Source organism: Hirundo rustica, chromosome 2, assembly GCF_015227805.2.
Source record: "Hirundo rustica isolate bHirRus1 chromosome 2, bHirRus1.pri.v3, whole genome shotgun sequence".
Taxonomy (NCBI): Eukaryota; Metazoa; Chordata; class Aves; order Passeriformes; family Hirundinidae; genus Hirundo; species Hirundo rustica.
In genome coordinates, this window is record NC_053451.1 from 5,754,146 (window position 1) to 5,772,316 (window position 18,171).

General features: G+C 40.6%; 1 protein-coding gene across 2 annotated transcripts in view; it reads left to right on the forward strand.

Moving 5' to 3' along the window:
* The window catches only part of POU1F1 (POU class 1 homeobox 1), a 148,020-nt gene that overhangs the window by 105,588 nt on the left and 24,261 nt on the right, over positions 1 to 18,171 (forward strand). For both annotated transcript variants that reach the window (XR_009207591.1, XM_058419518.1), the window contains exons 3-4: positions 1,004 to 1,147; positions 7,711 to 7,888. The gene's annotated coding sequence lies outside the window, so the exon portion shown is untranslated. The remainder of the gene's footprint in view (positions 1 to 1,003; positions 1,148 to 7,710; positions 7,889 to 18,171) is intronic.

Sequence of the window (18,171 nt, forward strand, 5' to 3'; positions counted from 1 at the left end):
ACAGTGCTCCACACTGGAACTTTCTTGTCTGCAGCCTTCCTGATGTGGGAACTGAGTCTAATTAGCTCTCCTGGCCAGTGCTGCTTGCCTAACCCCCAGCTCATCCTGAAGACTGCCAGGTGAGGAAGTGTGTAATTGTCTTCCCTCAAGAGGCAGCAGCTCCTCGAGTGTGAAGAAATCACACACACAATTTCTTGAAGTCTCAAGGAGCTTTTCTCAAGTACTTCTGTCCTCTTTCTGTGCTAACACAGTGGTTACAGCTGGTCTGGGACTGTGGTACTGCACTTCAGGATAGGAGTGAGAGGGAATCTCCAGGATGGGTTACAAAGTCATCCCTGCCACTCCTCAGAATGAGGGAAAGCAGAGTCTGTCTTCCTACTCTGACTCAGTTCTCTGTTACCTTCCTGTCTTTTACAAAACCATCTTCTCTTTCATCTCTGGCTCTTAGATATTTGGAGAGGAAGTGGCACCCAGAAGGTTTGTGTCCAGTGGAAGTATATGTGCCTGGGCATTCAGTGATTGTGTCCTGTTTGTCTTGCAACTTATGAAGGCATTAATTTTGCCATATGAAGACCAGCCCTCATAAAAACTACTGATTTTTTTTTAATGTATTTTTTTTTTCCTGAGAATACTCATTCTTGCTAAGATTTGTAAGGACTCTAACTTATTGAGTCTTTGGGTGTGAATGGAGTTGATCAGGAGTTTACACCACGCAAAAACATCAGTACTGTGCTGACGTTTATGTTCATGACAAAAAAATTCCACGATAATGACCCCTCTCCTCTTGAGCAAGTGTGATTCTATAATATGCAGTCTCTTAATCTGTGACAAAATGCAACTCATACTGTTCATAAGCTTATGGTCTTTTGGGGACTCTTAATTTTTTTTTTTCCAGGATGCTAGAAATGTCGAAGTAGGCTCTGTGGGGTTAAAGGTTGCAGGTTTTATCTGTCTATTTCTCTTCAAAAGTTATAATTAACACAATGCTGTTGATTTTATGCAGGAGGACCACACACTTGAACAGGAACAACTTTCACTGGCTTGGTGTGCTACAAAACCTTTGAATTTGGAGATTTTTTTTATACATGACAGCATTATTTTCAGTGGGAGAAGCTGCCTTCGTGTTCCAATCATTACTTAAAAACAGGTGATGGCTCCTTGTGCTGTCTATTTGCACCTTTTGGCCTCTGGATATTTTTTTGAAATTGGATTGTGAACTTTTTGATACAGTTCAGTTGAGCCATTTCCAGCCTTAGGGCTTTCCTGTATCTCCTGCCACAGGTTTAAATTGTATTCTTTACATTTGATAAAGAGAGGAAACTTGTCAGGGCAGCATTTATGTGTGCTGCATGCAGGCTGGGCAGACTGACCTGGCCACATTTCTAGCACCTGAAAAGAGCACTGAACTCGGTGATTTGGGATAAAATGTTGATAGGAATAGACAGGAGGCAGCCTTTTCTTTGGGGTTTCTTCCCTAGCAAAACTAGAGCTTGAAATGCAGAGTCCTCTGTGTTTGTGTGGGAGTGAATGGAGCTTCTCTTGTGTGAGTCTATGAAATAAACTACAATCTTAATTTTTTAGGGGTGCAACACAGTGCTGGCCATTCCATCCTTCTTTCTTCTGCTGTCTGTCCCTCCAATGGTGCCCCAGACGTGTCTTATGTTTGCAGTCCTTTCTTTTTTTCTGGCTTTCTGGAAGGTCATAAGGTCATTGCTACTGAATTAGCAAGGAAATTCACTTTTCAATGCAGGCAACTCTGCCCTTACCAGAATATTTCACAAGGAGGTAGAAGGGCATTGCCTCAGCTCTACAGATAGAAGAAGATTATGCAGCAGTATGAGACACAGGAAAAGACACCTCACAAAATTATCTGAGAGTACAAGGCTGAGCAACTTTTCTTATGAGTCTAAAAAATCCTTAGCTGTGACACCTAGCAGCCTTCCAAGCTGCACAGCATAATTATTTTCTTCCTTCTCAGTCTTCCCCTCCCAGCACATGATATGCTGTATTTGACACTTAGGGAGAAGATACTCAGCAAAAATCTCACGGTTTTGCTGTTTGGAGTATGTAAGTCTTGAGAAGAGTTCTTTAGAATATTCTTTAGACAGAAAGAATGTTATTTAAGGGCAGAGAAGTATGCAACATACAGCCAATTTAGCATCTTACTCAGAATGTATGTTTTAAAGCCTCCGTGTGGCAAAAAGAAGTGAAGTTGAGGTGACAGAAATCTTGTGATCTACAGTATAAGTCAGTAAGAATAATTCTTACTGCATGTGTATGAGAAAATGATGTTTAGGTGTTACTCAGCTTACTTAAGATGTTTGGCACGGTATTTGAAGCCCAAAACCATGCCTGGCCAAATAATTAAATAAAATTTTCAAAATCTGTGTATAAAAAGCTCCCTGTCAGCGTGACTGGACTGGGAAAGGAACCCTAATGCAAAGAGAACAGTGATATCGAGTCACCAGTAGCAGTGCATTAAGGGTAAAATATGCACTAGAGAAGGTGAAAAAAATTTGCTTCCTGCATAGTAATTAATTTAGCAGAAATTTCTAGCAAGGACAAGTGCTAGCAAGACAAGAATTTTTCAAGAATTTGAGTTGTCCTGGAAACACGTAGACTTTTTTTTTTTTTTTTTCTCCAGCAGTTTGAGTAGTGTTTCCCATGATATACATCTCACGTGAAATCCAGAACTCCAATTTTAATGTGCAGGGCTTTATTTGATATTACAATATAAACTTTTAGTTTGATACTGCCTTTTTTTTCTTGAGATAACCCAGGCTTAAAAAAATACTGTCAATCTGAGAATATTCTTTGCATGGTGCCTCTTTCAGCTATTGTCTGTATGGTGACAGGAATACAGTACACAAAAATGATTTACTGCTGAAATCTGGGTTGATTTGCAATCACTTCAAAATTCAAGACAAGAGGGGAAAGGTTGGAGTGTTTTGGTTTTCTTGTTTTTTTACTAGTCTGAACACACAAATAAATGCTTAGCTTGTATGCTAGAATTTGTGCCAATTCTGAGTTTACTAATCAGTTATGTGATTCATAATTTTCACCGCTGGTGGTTTGCAGCATAAATAGGAGTAATTAAATCAAAATAGTAGTAACCAGACTGTTGTGCAGTTTATGAAGGAGTCCAAATGTTAGGTTTATTTTTCTGTTTCACCCTATAAATAGGGTGTTAAAATGGTTGCAGAAACAAGTATTTTGAGTTTTACATTCCCCTAGTAAAGGAACAGGAGAAAATCAAGAAGTACTCTAAGAAATTAGCTACATTCTTTTGATTGTGCATAAGTGTTTGAGGCATGCTGTAATTTTGTAGATTAATGTGCATTAAGGGAAGAGGAAGATTTTACTCCCAATTTTGAGCAGAAATTCTGTAAGAGCTTTGCCTTTTCATGCTATGAAATGACCCACACCAACTATTAATCAAACATGTATTTTTATAAAGAATCTGAGCCTTCATTCCAAGAGGGACAGTTTGGCTTTGAAAGGTATCAGTTTAATGCTGTATGGATTGATCTGATCCATTTTCCTGTGCTGTGTGAAAGCTGTAGTATGGACATGGAGTTCCATATGGTCCATTAGGATCACACTACTCAAATTTTCTCTCCCAGCGGGACGAAAATTCCTACTCTTAATTCTACCAAAAAAATTGAAAAAACCCAATCTTCATTTGGGTTTCCCACAGAACGTGTAACTAACAGTGTGTTGTGCTACATTTAAATTTTCAGGTGTAAAGGAAAATTTTCACGTTTCAAAATCAGTGTGTTTCTAGTAAAGGTTTCAAGCAGTGTGGGAAGAGGATCCACCTGAGAGATGGGCACTGCCCACCATTTACGTACCCAGCAAAGCATGGATTAGCTGGCTAATGATTGCTAAGAATTTGGGTAATTTAAAGCAGTGTGTTAATACCTTGTGGAGGATTATATTAGGATTTTTACATGTATAATGTATAATCCTAATATAATATATCCTAATAATATTATATTAGTATCTTTCTTCAGGATTACATTTAATAACCCCGCCTTGGATTTAACTAAATAGGGAATATCTGAATAGATTTACACCAGAGAAGCAGGGCAGGAAGGAATAACGTGGATGACCTTGCTAATGCAAGGATCAGGATGGTTATGAGCTGATTCCAGCCTGCTGCTGCTGTTATTTACAGCAATGTCCAGAGAGACAGAAGCTTTTATTTGTGCCTTATTTTATGGAGCATTTTAGAGACCTACAATCGGGTTTGCGGTTTAGGGAAATGCTGGCAGATGTACAAGCAGCGTTTTCTTTTTGTTATTTCTCTAAAACCACTGCTATCTAAGTATAACTGATTTTGAAGCCTTCAGTCAACTTCAATTCTTATTTCCACAGCAAAAGCTCATTTAGTTTCAGTTGTCTCCTCTAAAGAAATAACTTGTTTGTTTAAGGACAAGGTAATCCTTCTCAAAGTCAAATGGGAATATGTAGATGACTTCCCACTCTGGCCTTGGCTGTGACACCTGACCTTTATTTGGTCAAATATCAGTGACCTAATGAATGCTTTGGTCTCCTGCTTCTTAACAGGAATTAGCTTCCATTCTCAGCTTCTGAAAATCTCCATTTTGTCCATAGAGTTGATAGGTGTCCTAATAACCTTGGAAAGAGTTGAGATAAAAATATCAATGCCACTAGATCTATCACCTTTGTCGTTTTTGCATCTATTTGTCCCATCAGGAATTTAAGATAACACTTTCTAGCTGTGTTTGCTGACTGTTTCCAGTGTAACCCAAAATACAGTGATTGGTAGCTGGCTGTGATGTGTAAAAATCCACAACAGCTCTCAAGTGAAATGCTTTTTTACTTCCAAGGAAATGTCTGGAGAGGGTTAGGAAGAGGTTTGTGGCTTATGCAGAACATTTGCTGTCAAGGTAGTCAGTGAACCTGCCTCAGTGCAGGCTCTGAGACCACAGCCAAGTTTAGGAAGGTAAGGGAAAATATTCTGTTCTGTCATGCCTCCACCCTGAGCATTTGCCACTTTCCTGCGTGCTCTGTGACAAATGGGAGATGGCCACAGCTTACCTAGACATAAAGAGCTCACTGGAAATAGAAAACCATCATGTGTTTGGCTTCTGGGAGGTGAGTAAAATAACGTAGGAGATCTCTACTACAGAAAGTAACAGCCACAATCTGGACAAAGCTGATTCTGTCCAAGCACACGAACATTAACAGCCTGGGAAGCAGATATTGGTCATTGTATATTGACTGATGCAGTCAGTTCACTAAATTTGTTGTGGTTTGGATTCCGGGTTTCAGTAGGGCATGATGGCACTTTTTGGATGTGTTGTCTATATTGCACAAAAATAAGAGGCAGAGGTTTTGACAAGGATGTTTGCAAAAGACAGGATTTGGAATAGAAAGGAGAATGGTTAAGTATAACGTGATTAAAGCACTTGAAACCTGAGGGTTATTCAATTAATTTTTGAAAGGCAGTACAAGGGAATAAATACAGTTTGACAAAGCATGGAGCCATCTTGTGCAATCAGTGCTACAGGACAAACACATGATTTTGGTGTGGGTGTTGTGTTTGGGTTTGTGGTTGGGTTTTTTCAGGGGAACACCCACACTTTTCCTTGCTGGCAGTAAGGTACCATCATAAGACAGGGTGCATCAGCAATGTAGAGATTTTTCCTTACTAAATACATATCTAGTTTTTTTCATCGCCCATACTGTTTATACCTGGAATTAAGTTCCTTATGTGTGTGATTTGGTATAGTTGACTTCAACTCAAAGTATGACATTGTTATGAAGTACAAGTAGAAGAATGTTCTGTCATGTTTTCTTTTGTTTGGAATTTTGAGCTACTTTTATTTCAGTGGGGGGAGGGGGGTGGAATTCTAATGTGTTAATTTAGATCCATTAGAGAGAAGGAGGCTGCACTTGTAAATCAAAGACTATGATTAACAGTGGGTATTCTTCCTCTTGTGTGGCAGGCACACTTAGGCATCAGGGAAACACCATTTTCAACTTGAGAAATTGCACCTGTACTTGAAGTGTGGCAGTCCTGCTCAACCCTGGACATTTCTAGAAAAAAAAAAAAGATGCTCCAAATCCAAAGATGTGTCTACCACAACCTGAAAGTGTAGAAGCAAACTATAACATATAAATAATTCCTATTTACTCACCTGGAGTGCCCAGAAATTTGATGAGAATGGCTTAACCAGAGAATTAGATGACAATCCCCTCTTTGAAGCTGCCTCCACCACCCCTCCATCATACCAACATGACCAAAGTGGTGCAAATCATAGAATCACAGAGTGGTTTGGGTTAGAAGGGACATTAAAGATCATCTGGTTTCAATCCACCTGCTGTGTTCAGGGACACCATTCTCTAGAGCAGGTTGCACAGAGCCCCATCCAGCCTGGCTTTGATGTGTGCTCTCTTCCTGAAGTGTTAATTTAAACCAGCTGAAGAACCACACTGGGCAGCCCTGGGCTCTCCCTCCTGTGGAGGAGTGAGGATAGAGCCAAGGGCTTGGGACTGCCCTGTCTAAAGGGGTTTAGTAACCTGTTGGCCAGGATGCCTCCATGGGAGAGGGAAGTCAGGCAGGGTAATCCGCTCATGAAGAGGGCAGTGGAAAACAATGCCTTGTATTTTTTCTCTCAGAGAGTGAAGAAGTGCATTTTTGAAATCTGGAGTTCTAAGACTCTAAAATTGAGAAGGTAATTTTATTTATTGCCTTTTTTTTATTACATTCCACACAGAAGATGACTGCAGGCAGACACCTGTTGCTGAAGCTGCTCATAATTTAAGTTGCTGGTATTAAATCAGGGTTTATTTTAAGACTGTATAGTATATATATTTTTTTAAGGGAATAACAAGTTCTTTTGCAGGCTTATTTTTTGGCATCAACTGTTGCAAACTTCTCTCCAGGATTATCTCTGTTTATAGAGAATTTCCTGGTAGGACTCTCAAAAAAAGGCAGCTAATATAGTGCTAAACAAGGTTAGCAGTCTGCATATCCAGAGCATGGCACTTCAAAACCGGCACACTTTCCCAATATTGCAGTGGCTTCTGTCTTCATATATCCAGTTATAATAAGGTAAAGGCAAAAACAGACCAACCACTGCTTTAAAAAATGTGGTTTTATTCCTTTTAACTCATGGAGTTTGGAAATTAAAGAAAATACATGAGATATCAGCAGCCACTAGAAAAAAAAAACCAACAAGCTAAAAAAATTATTCACCTAACATTTTCTATACGACTTCCCTGATAGGTCTATATGTGTGTGTGTGTGTGTGTGTATGTATATGTTTGAGTGGCTTTCATTCAAAAGGAAATCATTGCGGTATTGAAGTTGAATATTCAGGAGAATTACCTTGCATAACAGTGAAGGTAGTAAATGTGTTTGTTGCTTTGCTTTGTTTCCCTGTTGTTACCCATGTTCTGAGGTACAGGAAAGAGCATTTCCTCTGTAGAAAACAGAAAAGATAGACAGATTTGTGGACCTGCAGTCTTGTAGAGTGGGAAGTTTTCCCTGCTGAAGTTAACAGCTCCCTTGAAGGTATGTGAAGTGCTAGAACAGTGCTTACATGAAAATAATGAACTAAGAAGTCGAGGTAAACAATCCAGGAGTATCACTGCTGGACTTTCCAGAGCCAGACTGCTGTGTCTCTGCAGCTGCCGTGGGGGAAGGCATTATAAAAACCTATTTCTGCTGAATTCCAGGGGTGTGAAGCTGTAGCAACTTGGAAACAAGGTGCTGAGTGTGAGTTGGATTCGCGTCCTCCAGGTGCTGCCTTCTTGCTGTGGCAAAGAGCAGAGCCCCAGGAAAGGAGAAGGACAGGAGCTGAGCTCCTGAAGGACACGCAGAGAGGTTTCTTCTTCAAGAGAACCTGCTGGGATGGTACGTTCATCTTCTTCATAGAGGCCTAGAGGATTTGCAGCTTTTCAAAGCCCGGGCCTCTGCTGTCCTGCATGAAAATACTTCCTCCATGACCACAATGTCTTTTGAAACTACCAATCCAACCTTTCTGATGTTTTTGAATCTGTAACCTGAAATTTACATCTTATATGATCTAAATATAGATTTTGGGATATAGCTCACCCTCTGTTTTCAAAATCCTCACTTCTACTACTTTATAAGTAACAGAAAAGAGCCATTTTGATGGTTAAAGTACCCTGGGCTCTTCCTGTGACAGATTTCAGCTTCTGGAATGCAAAGAACAGATGCTCCTATTGACCTGTGTTTTGGATTCTGTGTGTCAGGGAGAGGAGGGGCACCTCAGCCTTTTCATAAAAACCCTTTCAGAGTTCATCTCATATCAGTTTTCCTGTTCCTGCACATTTTAGTGGCACTCAGGGGTCCCGTCTATGGGTTATCTCGGGTGTTTTCCCCCTTGTTTGCTTATTAACTGTAATTAAATATGAACTATGTAAATAAGATAGGAATAGGTAAGTGTCCTGCAAGAAATGATTGAAGAAACTAAACTTTGTGTCTTTTTTATATTTCCTGAAAAAAAATAAGGGTTTCCAAATGGCTCTACATCCAGGGACCTTGGAGCTTGTCAAGAATAAAGGTTTCCTTTCAGAAACTGAGCAATTGAAGACCAGACACACAGTTAAAATCCCTTCCAGAGAGTACATGAAAAGTCCTAACAACCACCAGCCACTAATTCAGGTACCCCCCTCCACCTGCTGCCACTAAAGGCAGTGAGTGGTGCTTTGGAACCAGAAGCTTTTAGAGGAGTAAGGGACACACATGCAGAGATATTAAATATTTTACTTTTCCCCTTGAATATCCTATTTTTGTATTTTGGGACTGCATTCATGTTGGACTGTATTTGGGATGGCCTGCAAACTTGCTCTGCTCTCTGGATCTCTGCTGATATTTTTGGTGAGAATGCCGGTGTTGATTTTGAGTTTTGTTTGTGATCTGGATAGCTGCCTGTCAGGAAATTAGTTGGAACAACTTGGTCTTATAGGAATTGAGCTGAGGGAGAAAAACAATCTGTCTATTTCAATCAGTGCTTAAGTCATATTTTTTGATTTGTACAAGAATTAATTTTATAAAATCCAGATTCTGAGTTCATTGAGAATAACATCTCTGGGTTTCAGTGGCAACAGCACAGGCTCTATTTCTGCGCATCACAAACAGGGATGTGTGAGCGCAGGCTAACACAGAATTCAAGAGAAGGCTGCTTCTACAATGCTTCCTTTTCTGCTCTACTGAAGAGAAAGTTGTTTTTTATAGACTTGACAGCCCTGAACCCCAGGGGCCTTTAAGGGAAACTCTGTCTTGTACATTTTCTTGGTTTTGGAGTTGTTTTTTTAATCTATAGACTAGCCTACCTTCTGGAAAACATCTGTGTTTGCAGCTTTGCCACAGCATTTCCTTTTAACTAAGAAAATATTAAGCAGAAGTTGGAACATTTTCTTATCTTTATTTATGCCTGGTTTTGCTTTTTTCTTTGCTTGTGTGTATGACAATGTGCACTTGGAACAGGGGCTGATGTAGCGAGCATTTCATAGTCCACCTTCTGTTGTTTTATGAACCACCGGCAGTCCGTGGACTACGGGCTCAAAAACATTTCAGTGCACTGGGCTGGAGCCCTCACTCTGTTTAGCCATGCAGAGCAGCAGGAGAAGATTTTGTCCTGATGTCTGAAACTGGAGAGAAAGAGAGGGAGAGATTTGACTGACCCTATCTGCTGGTGTGCCACGAGTCCTGATTTCTTGGCTAATGAGGAACAGCCAGCTCATTCCCTACACAGCTAGAACTGAGGCGCTTATTGGAAGGTACACGCACTGCTCTTGTGTACTTGTGGCCATTTCCCTATGTTTTATCCAGCTTTTGATCTATGAGCAGTGAAGGATTGTTTTATAACTAAGTTCCTGGTTCCCAGACCTGATTATTTGTTAGGAGTATTAATTTTCTGATTCTCTTTCTTTAAAGCATTTGGGATGCAGGTGCAGCTCTCTGGAATTTTAATTCTTTTCTTCATGGGCTGGTTACTTTCCCAAATCATTGAGATGCAGAAAATGTTCTTAAGGTTTGACATAATCAGTTGTTGCTACTACAATTTGCACCTTCCTGGTACTCTTTTTCAAATTATATTACTGAATATACAGGAGAGTAATTTCTATCGAAGATGTATTGCCAATGCTCAGAAAGGATGATGGTTTCTAACTCTGTAGCTGGAAAGAGATCACAGTGTGAATGAAAGAAAAAACCCTTAGGGAAAGGGTTGGGGAAATTAGCCGAGGGTCAGGAGCTTTCAAATCTAAGGAAATCCTCAGCAGGGGAAACCTGAGGATCAGAATGGTAAAAATAGGACAGATGCTGTTCCTTGTTAAAATCCTGGGAAACTGTGGATTTCCTAAGTGTCTGAACTCTGGTTGTTATTCTCCTCTGTGCCTAGCAGCATGGCACGATTTCCAGATCCATAACTAGAAATCAATTTCCATCTGAGAGGTAGTAGCCCTCCAGTAGCAAGAAGACTGACTGGATTTCCTTGGAAAAAAACCAGCTCGTTCAGCTAGTCATGCCCTTTGAAATCATAAAGATAATTATCCATATGTAGGAACAGTCCACAGAGCAGAAGCTTAAGAAGTTGTCATGTACAGTCACATAATTTAGAATTGATCCTTGCTGTTCCCATGTTTTATATTCTGGAAGAGAATTGGGAAGTGTCATTATCTAGACAAGATGGAATCAGCTGAAATATATTTAGACACGATCCTGGCTTACTGAACCTTGAACTGATGGGGTCACTAAACAGCTGCCTGAAGTACAGTGATTTCTCTTTTTTGGTGTCTTTCCAGGTGGACAAATATCAAAAATCAATGACTGAATATCAGATGAAGCATCAGTGGAGGGAAGACAGTTTGTATTAATATGGATGCCATGCATGATGTAATAAATAAGATCGACCAAATTCGATAAATCAAAATTTGGAATTTTATTGAGAGACAGAATGACAGTCTCGGACAGCCACAATTAAAAGGACAGCGTTGAGCCCGGGATCGGCGCCGGGTGAACAATGATAACACACTCTGCCAGTCTGTTATCCCCCAAGTTCACATCTTTGGCTTGCAGCAGTCTCTTTTTATACACTGGATCGCTAAGAGAAACTCGGGATTTCTAACGGTCCTTTCTCCGAGGCATCTTCATTAAACATTCATGTTCCAGTTCTAAGAGTTTGAATAGGGTGGAGGGGGAGGACAATGCCGTTAATGGTTGGGTCCAGGTGTGGTGTGGAGATATTAATTTCAGGAGGAGACGGTCTAGATATCGATCTGATGTAATCATCTGGTTCTCCGGGCTCTCATCCCCTTTTTCCGTTGTCATTGTTCTCTTCTAACGTTTCCCGGCAGAGGCATTTTTGTGTCTCCCTTTCTGGTAATTCCAATCATTTTTATTTCGTGTCCCTCCCATGTCTTTCAGGCAAGAGAAATTCCTGTACCTTTTCCGAGCTACTTTTCTCAGAGTTAACTCTTAACATATGGGATTAAAACAAAGACTTATAGAGATTGCATTACATTTTATATTTTTTTTTAACATGAATTAACTTTAGGACATATATCACACATGAGAAAAACATTACAGAAAAATTAAGGTAAATACAGCAACAACTGATGTGGTCACAGGTTTGTTGTCTCTTATGGGTTTTTTTGGGTTTTTTTAACTGTACATAAACTCTGTGTTCAGTCCTGCCTGGTAAGATATCAAAGAAGATGGGGATGTGAAGATCTTAGTGTGGTAACAGAATCAAGAGCAGTGTCCAGCTGTCCTGAACATTAATATTGACCCTTAAATTAAGATATTGATTCAGCATATAACTTAGCAGCGTGGGGCTGTAACTGCTGGAGTTGGAGTTCAAAGCACACACCTACGGGACACCTGGGTTGGGATGGCTTTTTTCGGCAAGTTCCTTGCACAGTCTCTAAATTTGGAAGCAATGCTGTGGTGACATAGGACAGATAGGCCAGGAGATGTAGCCTGAAGCTGTTCCAGGGGAGGCTTAGGCTGGACAGCAGGAAGAATTTCTTCATTGAAAGGGTTGTTAAATATTGGAATTGTGATATATGTCCTAAAGTTAATTCTGTTATAAAGATGTAAGATGTAATTCAACCCCTGTAAATACAAGTTTTGTTTCTAATCCAGTATACCAAGAGTTAACTAAGACGAAAGCTGCACAGAGAGGGGTGCAGGAATTTCTTTTGCCAGAAAAGACACAGGAGGGACACCAGAAAACTATGATAGGAATTACCCGAAAAGGGGACACGAGAATACTCTGCCGAGAATCGTTAAAGGGAGAACAAAGACAACGGAAAAGGGAGATCATTACATCAGATCGATATCTCATCCGTCTCCTCCCGAAATTAACATCTCCACACCACACCTAGACACAACAATTAGAGGCATTATCTTCTCGACCAACTCTATTCAGATCCCCAGAACTGGAACATGAATGTCTAATGAAGCTGCCTCAGAAGGAGGAACCTCGGAGTCCCGAGTTTCTCTCAGCGATCCAGTGTATAAAAAGAGACTGCTCCAAGCCAGAAATGTGAACTTGGGGGGTGACATACTGGCTAAGTGTGTTGCCGCGTTCACCCAGCGCCGATCCCGGGCTCGACGCTGTCCCTTTAATTGTGGCTGTCCGAGACTGTCATTTTGTCTCTCAATAAAATTCCAAAATTTTGATTTATCGAATTTGGTCGATAGTATTTATTACAGAATGAACGGCCCAGGGAGGTGACAGATTCACCATCCCTAGAAGGGCTCAAGAAACAACAGGAAATCTCACCTAGTGCTGTGGGCTAGTTGATGAGGTGGTGATCTGCCAAAGGTTGAACTTGGGGACCTCAGAGGCCTTTTCCAGCCTTAATGATTTTGGGATTCTATGACAGTGATCACTGTAGTGATACAATGCCTTCTTTTCAGGCATTGTTAAGATTTAGTCAGTGTTTAAAATCCTTTTTCTGTCTGCAGAACAATAAATCGGAGCTGAGCAGTGTTGTAACAGGTGTCCTACTGCTTTTAGAGAGTGAGAACTGTATGCCACGTGGGATATCACTGTCTACTTGCTCTTGACTTTTCAGTATGAGAAATCTTTTGAATGGTTCACTGACACTTCCATGACTTGGCTGCTTCTAATGCATTTGATTCTTTAGGCACTCTCTTCAAAATACAGGTGTTCACAATGTCAGCACGTGAGATGACAGTGTGTGCTAGGTGCTACTGTGATTAAAGTAAATACTGTGTTGAAACCTGAATGGACAAAGTGATGCAGTTTTGGCATGATTAATTGAGATAGATTAAGTTATTCCCAAAGGTTTATCAGCTTATGCTGAGATACAAATTAATGTATTAAGCTAAACACCATGAATGGAGAAAGTTTTCTTCTCAGTGAGTAATATGCTCATCTAAGAACAATTATGACTTATTTCTGCTAGACATCAAATAAATATAGCTTCAAGACCAGTGATTTTTAAGATTTTGGAGTATTGAACCCTTTATGTTCAGGACATAGTCTAAGCCTGAGAGCTTAACCCATGAGAAAATTAAATTTTTCCTGTTGTTCTCTCACAATTTTATTATTGATATGTACATGAGATGCTTCTATCAAAGGATTAAATCAAGTACTGAGAGGCTAATTCTCTCAGCTTCACTCAGTCAGCCTAGTTTATTGTTCTTGGCTTATACAGTTCTCATCAGTTAACTTATTCTTTCAACAGGTGGTTACATAATTAAAATGGATTTTTATTGCAATTAAAGCATGAAGCTTTTTCTGTTCGCCAGGAATAATTCATATTTTAAACCAATGGATGAGAGGAGTAAAAGTATTGGGGGTGGGTGGTGATGAAGTGGCTTCTTGAAAGTGTTGGAGAAAAGTTTTATTTTTCCGAGTACCTTTCTGAAGATGGTTGCCTCTTTTTTTTTTTTTTTTTTTTTTTTTTTTTTTTTTTTTTTTTTTCCCTCCCCTTCCCTGGTGAACTGGAGATGTTAATTTTGCAAAGAAATGTTAATGGCTTTTCAGAACTCCGGGGAGGGAACCTTCACTAAGAAAAATGTGTATATAGGCCTGTTAGGTCTGACCTGGTTGTTCTGGATTGGTTTTGTGGTCAATAGAGAGAAATAGGCACTTTTTGTTCCAATTCAGCTCATCTGGGGGAGAGAAAGAATGTAGTCTGAAAATGGATCAGACAATTGGGCCCTCAAGTACTTATTTCTCACTATTGATTATAAAGAGAGTCTGAGGCACCAGGCCCAGCCGCTGGCATCTTCACTGTAGATCTCTAAAGTTAAGTGAAATAAATCAGCCCTGGAAATAAATGGGAAATTAATCCCACTTTGGGATTAATTAAAGCCACCAGCTGGTTTGATTTCCCCTGCCCCACTATTCTTTATTCTGATTTTAACAATTAGGCTGGATTTTGTGCTTTCCTCCACCCTGAGGTACCCACCCGGGACTAGCCGGAGGACTGAAACCAACCTCTGCTCCTCTGGCTTTGTATCTTTCTTACAATCTCTTGGTGGTTATTTTTTGTACTGTAGGATTTGGGGTGGCTTCCAGTCGGCCATTTGTTTGTTTCTGCTTCTCGTTGCATGGTTCAACTGTTTGAACAAATCAATTCTCCTCAATCCTTGTGAATTGCCAGCTCTGGTGGGCTGAGCTCACGCTGCACCTTCTCTCCCGCCGAGCTCTGGGCTCAGCTGCTTGTATTTTGTGTAGCCCAACCTGGAATAATTTGTACCGCTGAGAGAGAGCTCTTGGTGTGGCGGCAGATGTGCACACACAAAATGCAGCTGCAGCAGCCTCATCCTGCTGGGAAGCTGGGATAACTTTGCTGGAGCTGCTCCCTGCTGGCAAGAACAACCCTAACTTGTTTTTCGCCTTCTACGGAAGCACAAATGAACTGCAAAACTGCAAGGGTATTTCCTCTGATTAAATGGTTCCCCCCCGCTTCCCTGCCCCTCCCTTCCCTTTTTTTTTTTTTTTTTTTTTTTTTTTTTTTTTTTTTTTTTTTTTTTTTTTGTCTTGGAAATTTGAGCGTGGCTACAGTTGTTTTTCTCAAATATAATTTGTGTGGGTTTGCTGCCTGTTTATTTGCAGACTATGCAAATCGCCGAATATTCAAAAAGCAATGGTTAAATTTTATAAAGTGCCGTGGCTCAGTTCTAATTTATTGAAGGTTTTTTAGCTACTTTAACAATTGGTTTTTCAAAGGGACCTGAACGACCTGAATTTGGCAATCCCATTCAAACTCCAGGTTTTCAATTTGCCTATAGCAGCTTTGGAGAGCTCATCCAGAAATGCATTTCAAAAGCCGGTCGGGATGAAAAGAGATGGGTTTTTTTGTGCCCAGAGTTGAAGTCACCATTCAAAGAAATCGTGTGATACACAGCCTTTATTTTGTCTGAGGAGGATGTCTTTCTTGTTAATTTTTCAGTTTTCCAGTGTAACACTCCCCAGAGCATGACTGAGGTGACAGGCAGAAGTAGGGGCTCTGGATTTCCTCCTGGAATTAGGTGTGACCACCCAACAGCCCGTGTTGTTTCTGCCTCAAACACACAAACTGTGGTGATTTGCAAGTTACCACATTAATGGTGCTGCTCTCACATGTCCCTGTTCCAGGGGCTCCCTTTACCTGCAGAACCTCTGCTGCCTTGAAGATTTTCTGCACCATTGAAAGCTTAAATCCACGTTCAAATTCAGAGGTAAATAGTGCCAGAGGGGCGAGGAGATGTTCTCTGCTCCAAAAAAGGTGTGGAGGGTGTGTGACAGCTCTGTGCTGGCCACTGCCAGCCTGCCTCGGGAACTAATCTCATTGTCTTCTGCATAATGTGGATTTTTGGCACAGCACAAGAATTACCAGCTGTCTCCTGGCAGTTACTGATGTAAAACCTGTGGAGTGTGTGCCATCTGCTGCTGCCATTGAGCAGCGACTTCCAGTCTTGGGAAGGGGAGCTGGGGATAGGCGAGATCTGAGATATCGCTGTGGCAGCCACAGGGAAGGGGAGACTTTCCAAAAGTGAAATGTGAGTGTTGCCTTTTTCCCAGCCTGAAAATGAAACTCAAGATAATTTTAGTGGGGAGGTGATGTAAAAGGGGATCTTTAATGAAGGCCTTCAGGAGCAGTTATGGAGAGATGCTCCCAAAAGCCCACCCTCCCTGGGGTGAGTACATTTTTATAAGTTTTAGGAAATTAGCATAATTGGTAAAAAACATCAATTAGGAGGACAAGTGGTGATGCAATTCCCCCTCCCAGGTCAAGCCCCTTCTCCGGAGCTCCCCTTCACTACCAATTGTACTTTGTCCATGAAATGTATCTGTAATTGTTCTCAGCCTTGGTTCCCAGGAAGAACCAAGATAGGACTTGGAGCCTTGTACTTCCCAGGGCTTGGAGCTCTAGAATTTGTTTTGTCTTCCTGCTTAGGGAAAGGCCATGGAAAAGTACTGGGAAAACTAGCTAATAATACAATAGGTGACAGAGTTACAAATATATGTGTGAAGAATGCAGAGAACATGTAAAAGAAAAAAGGCAAAACCCAAATGGCATCAGGAGGACCTGTAGGGCAGGTGCTTGAAGGGGACTTGACATAACAGAGTGGTTTTACTGAAGGCCCTGAAGTCTGTGCTCTCTGGTCCCGCTCCATCCCATTTTCTGTGCCTCTCTTTTGATCCTAAGCAGCATGGAATCAATGTTCGTTAGATTGTGGATCTGGGCTCATGGGACAGGTCTTCTCCTCCTTTCCATATGGGTATAAGGACAGGTTCCCTCTGTCTTCGTTTTGCCTTTTTCCCCTCTTTCCCTCTAGTTCATGAAACAATTGTTTTCTACTTCTCTCCCCACCTTCCCTGTTGAGGTGTTGTGGGCACTGGAGATGAGGCAGGTGATTCCTTGGCTTTCAGCTGTTTCTTTAAAGGCAATTTGAATGTCTTTTTTCTTTTTGCCAAGACTTTAAAAATCTGTTCATTCAAACAATATGTTGAGCTGTAACCTGTTGTTGAGACTGCCCTAGCCTTTGTCTGCTATGCTTGCTATTCTATAGTTGCCTGGCTTTGACAGCTCAGGAGCAAATACATTATGCTTAGAGGCCCTCTCAGATGAACATTATGGACGCTTTCACCAATTCCACTTTTATGACAGAAGAGCAAGTGAAATATGCTTTGACCATCTTTGAAAAACCCCACCAAAACAAAAAAAGCTGCTTTTCAATTGTATCTATTTTTCTCCATGCTCAAAATTTGGAATAAAGAGAGTTGTCTTTTAATGTACCTTTGGGAACTGTTCTTGGTCAATGAAATAACACTGAAAAGACAGTAACTTTCTCCACAGTAGCAACCCCCCCCAAACCTCTGTATGTTAAAAGCATGCTATAATCCATATATATTAATATCTTCAGGAAGGTGATGAGCAGCTATGATGAGACAGAGATATGGGAATGTAAGAATCGAGCAGGCTAGAGAATACAGGACAAAAAGGTGTCAAACATAAAGAATCAACAGAGAAGAGCATGCATGTTTGTGTCTTTCCCAGAAGATGTTTATTTGGAAGTGATTATGTGAAGGCGTCCTTAGTGTTGAGGTACCCACATTTTGAGCTTCGACTTTGCGGAAAAGGTGTGTGCCTAGGCTAAAGCCGAAAAAGGCTTTGATTTGCCTGTAACTATTACATCTGTGGTAAACAATACAGGTTGACCTATTAATACATCAGAAAAGTTACCCTGAAGATAGGATTTTTTTTCTTTTTTTTTTTTTTTTTAAGGAGGATGTCAATCATTCTTTTCTTCACCAAATACAGATGAGGCGCCCCTGTGAAGAACGTAAATAATTACTGCTGAAGGCTAAAACTCTACTTTCTAGGAACGTGACCTATATATCTTGAAGGAGAGGTATTCAGACAGAGTGGCTTGTGTGTGATATTGGGAAAGAAGAGGTATGGGACACTTGTTAAAGCGCAAAGAGCTTGTTGCTTCTGCCTGAAGCTGACATACAATTAAATGAGAAGATAGTGAAACATACTGATAATTTTTATGGTATCTGATTGAATTTAAGCTCTGAAACCTTGTTGGATTGTTTTATCCCCTGTTGTTCTTAAATGAAAGGAATAATGGTGCAGATGTGGGGTTATTTTTCTGGCCCTCTATGGAAAAACAAGGTGAAACCTACATGGAGTTGG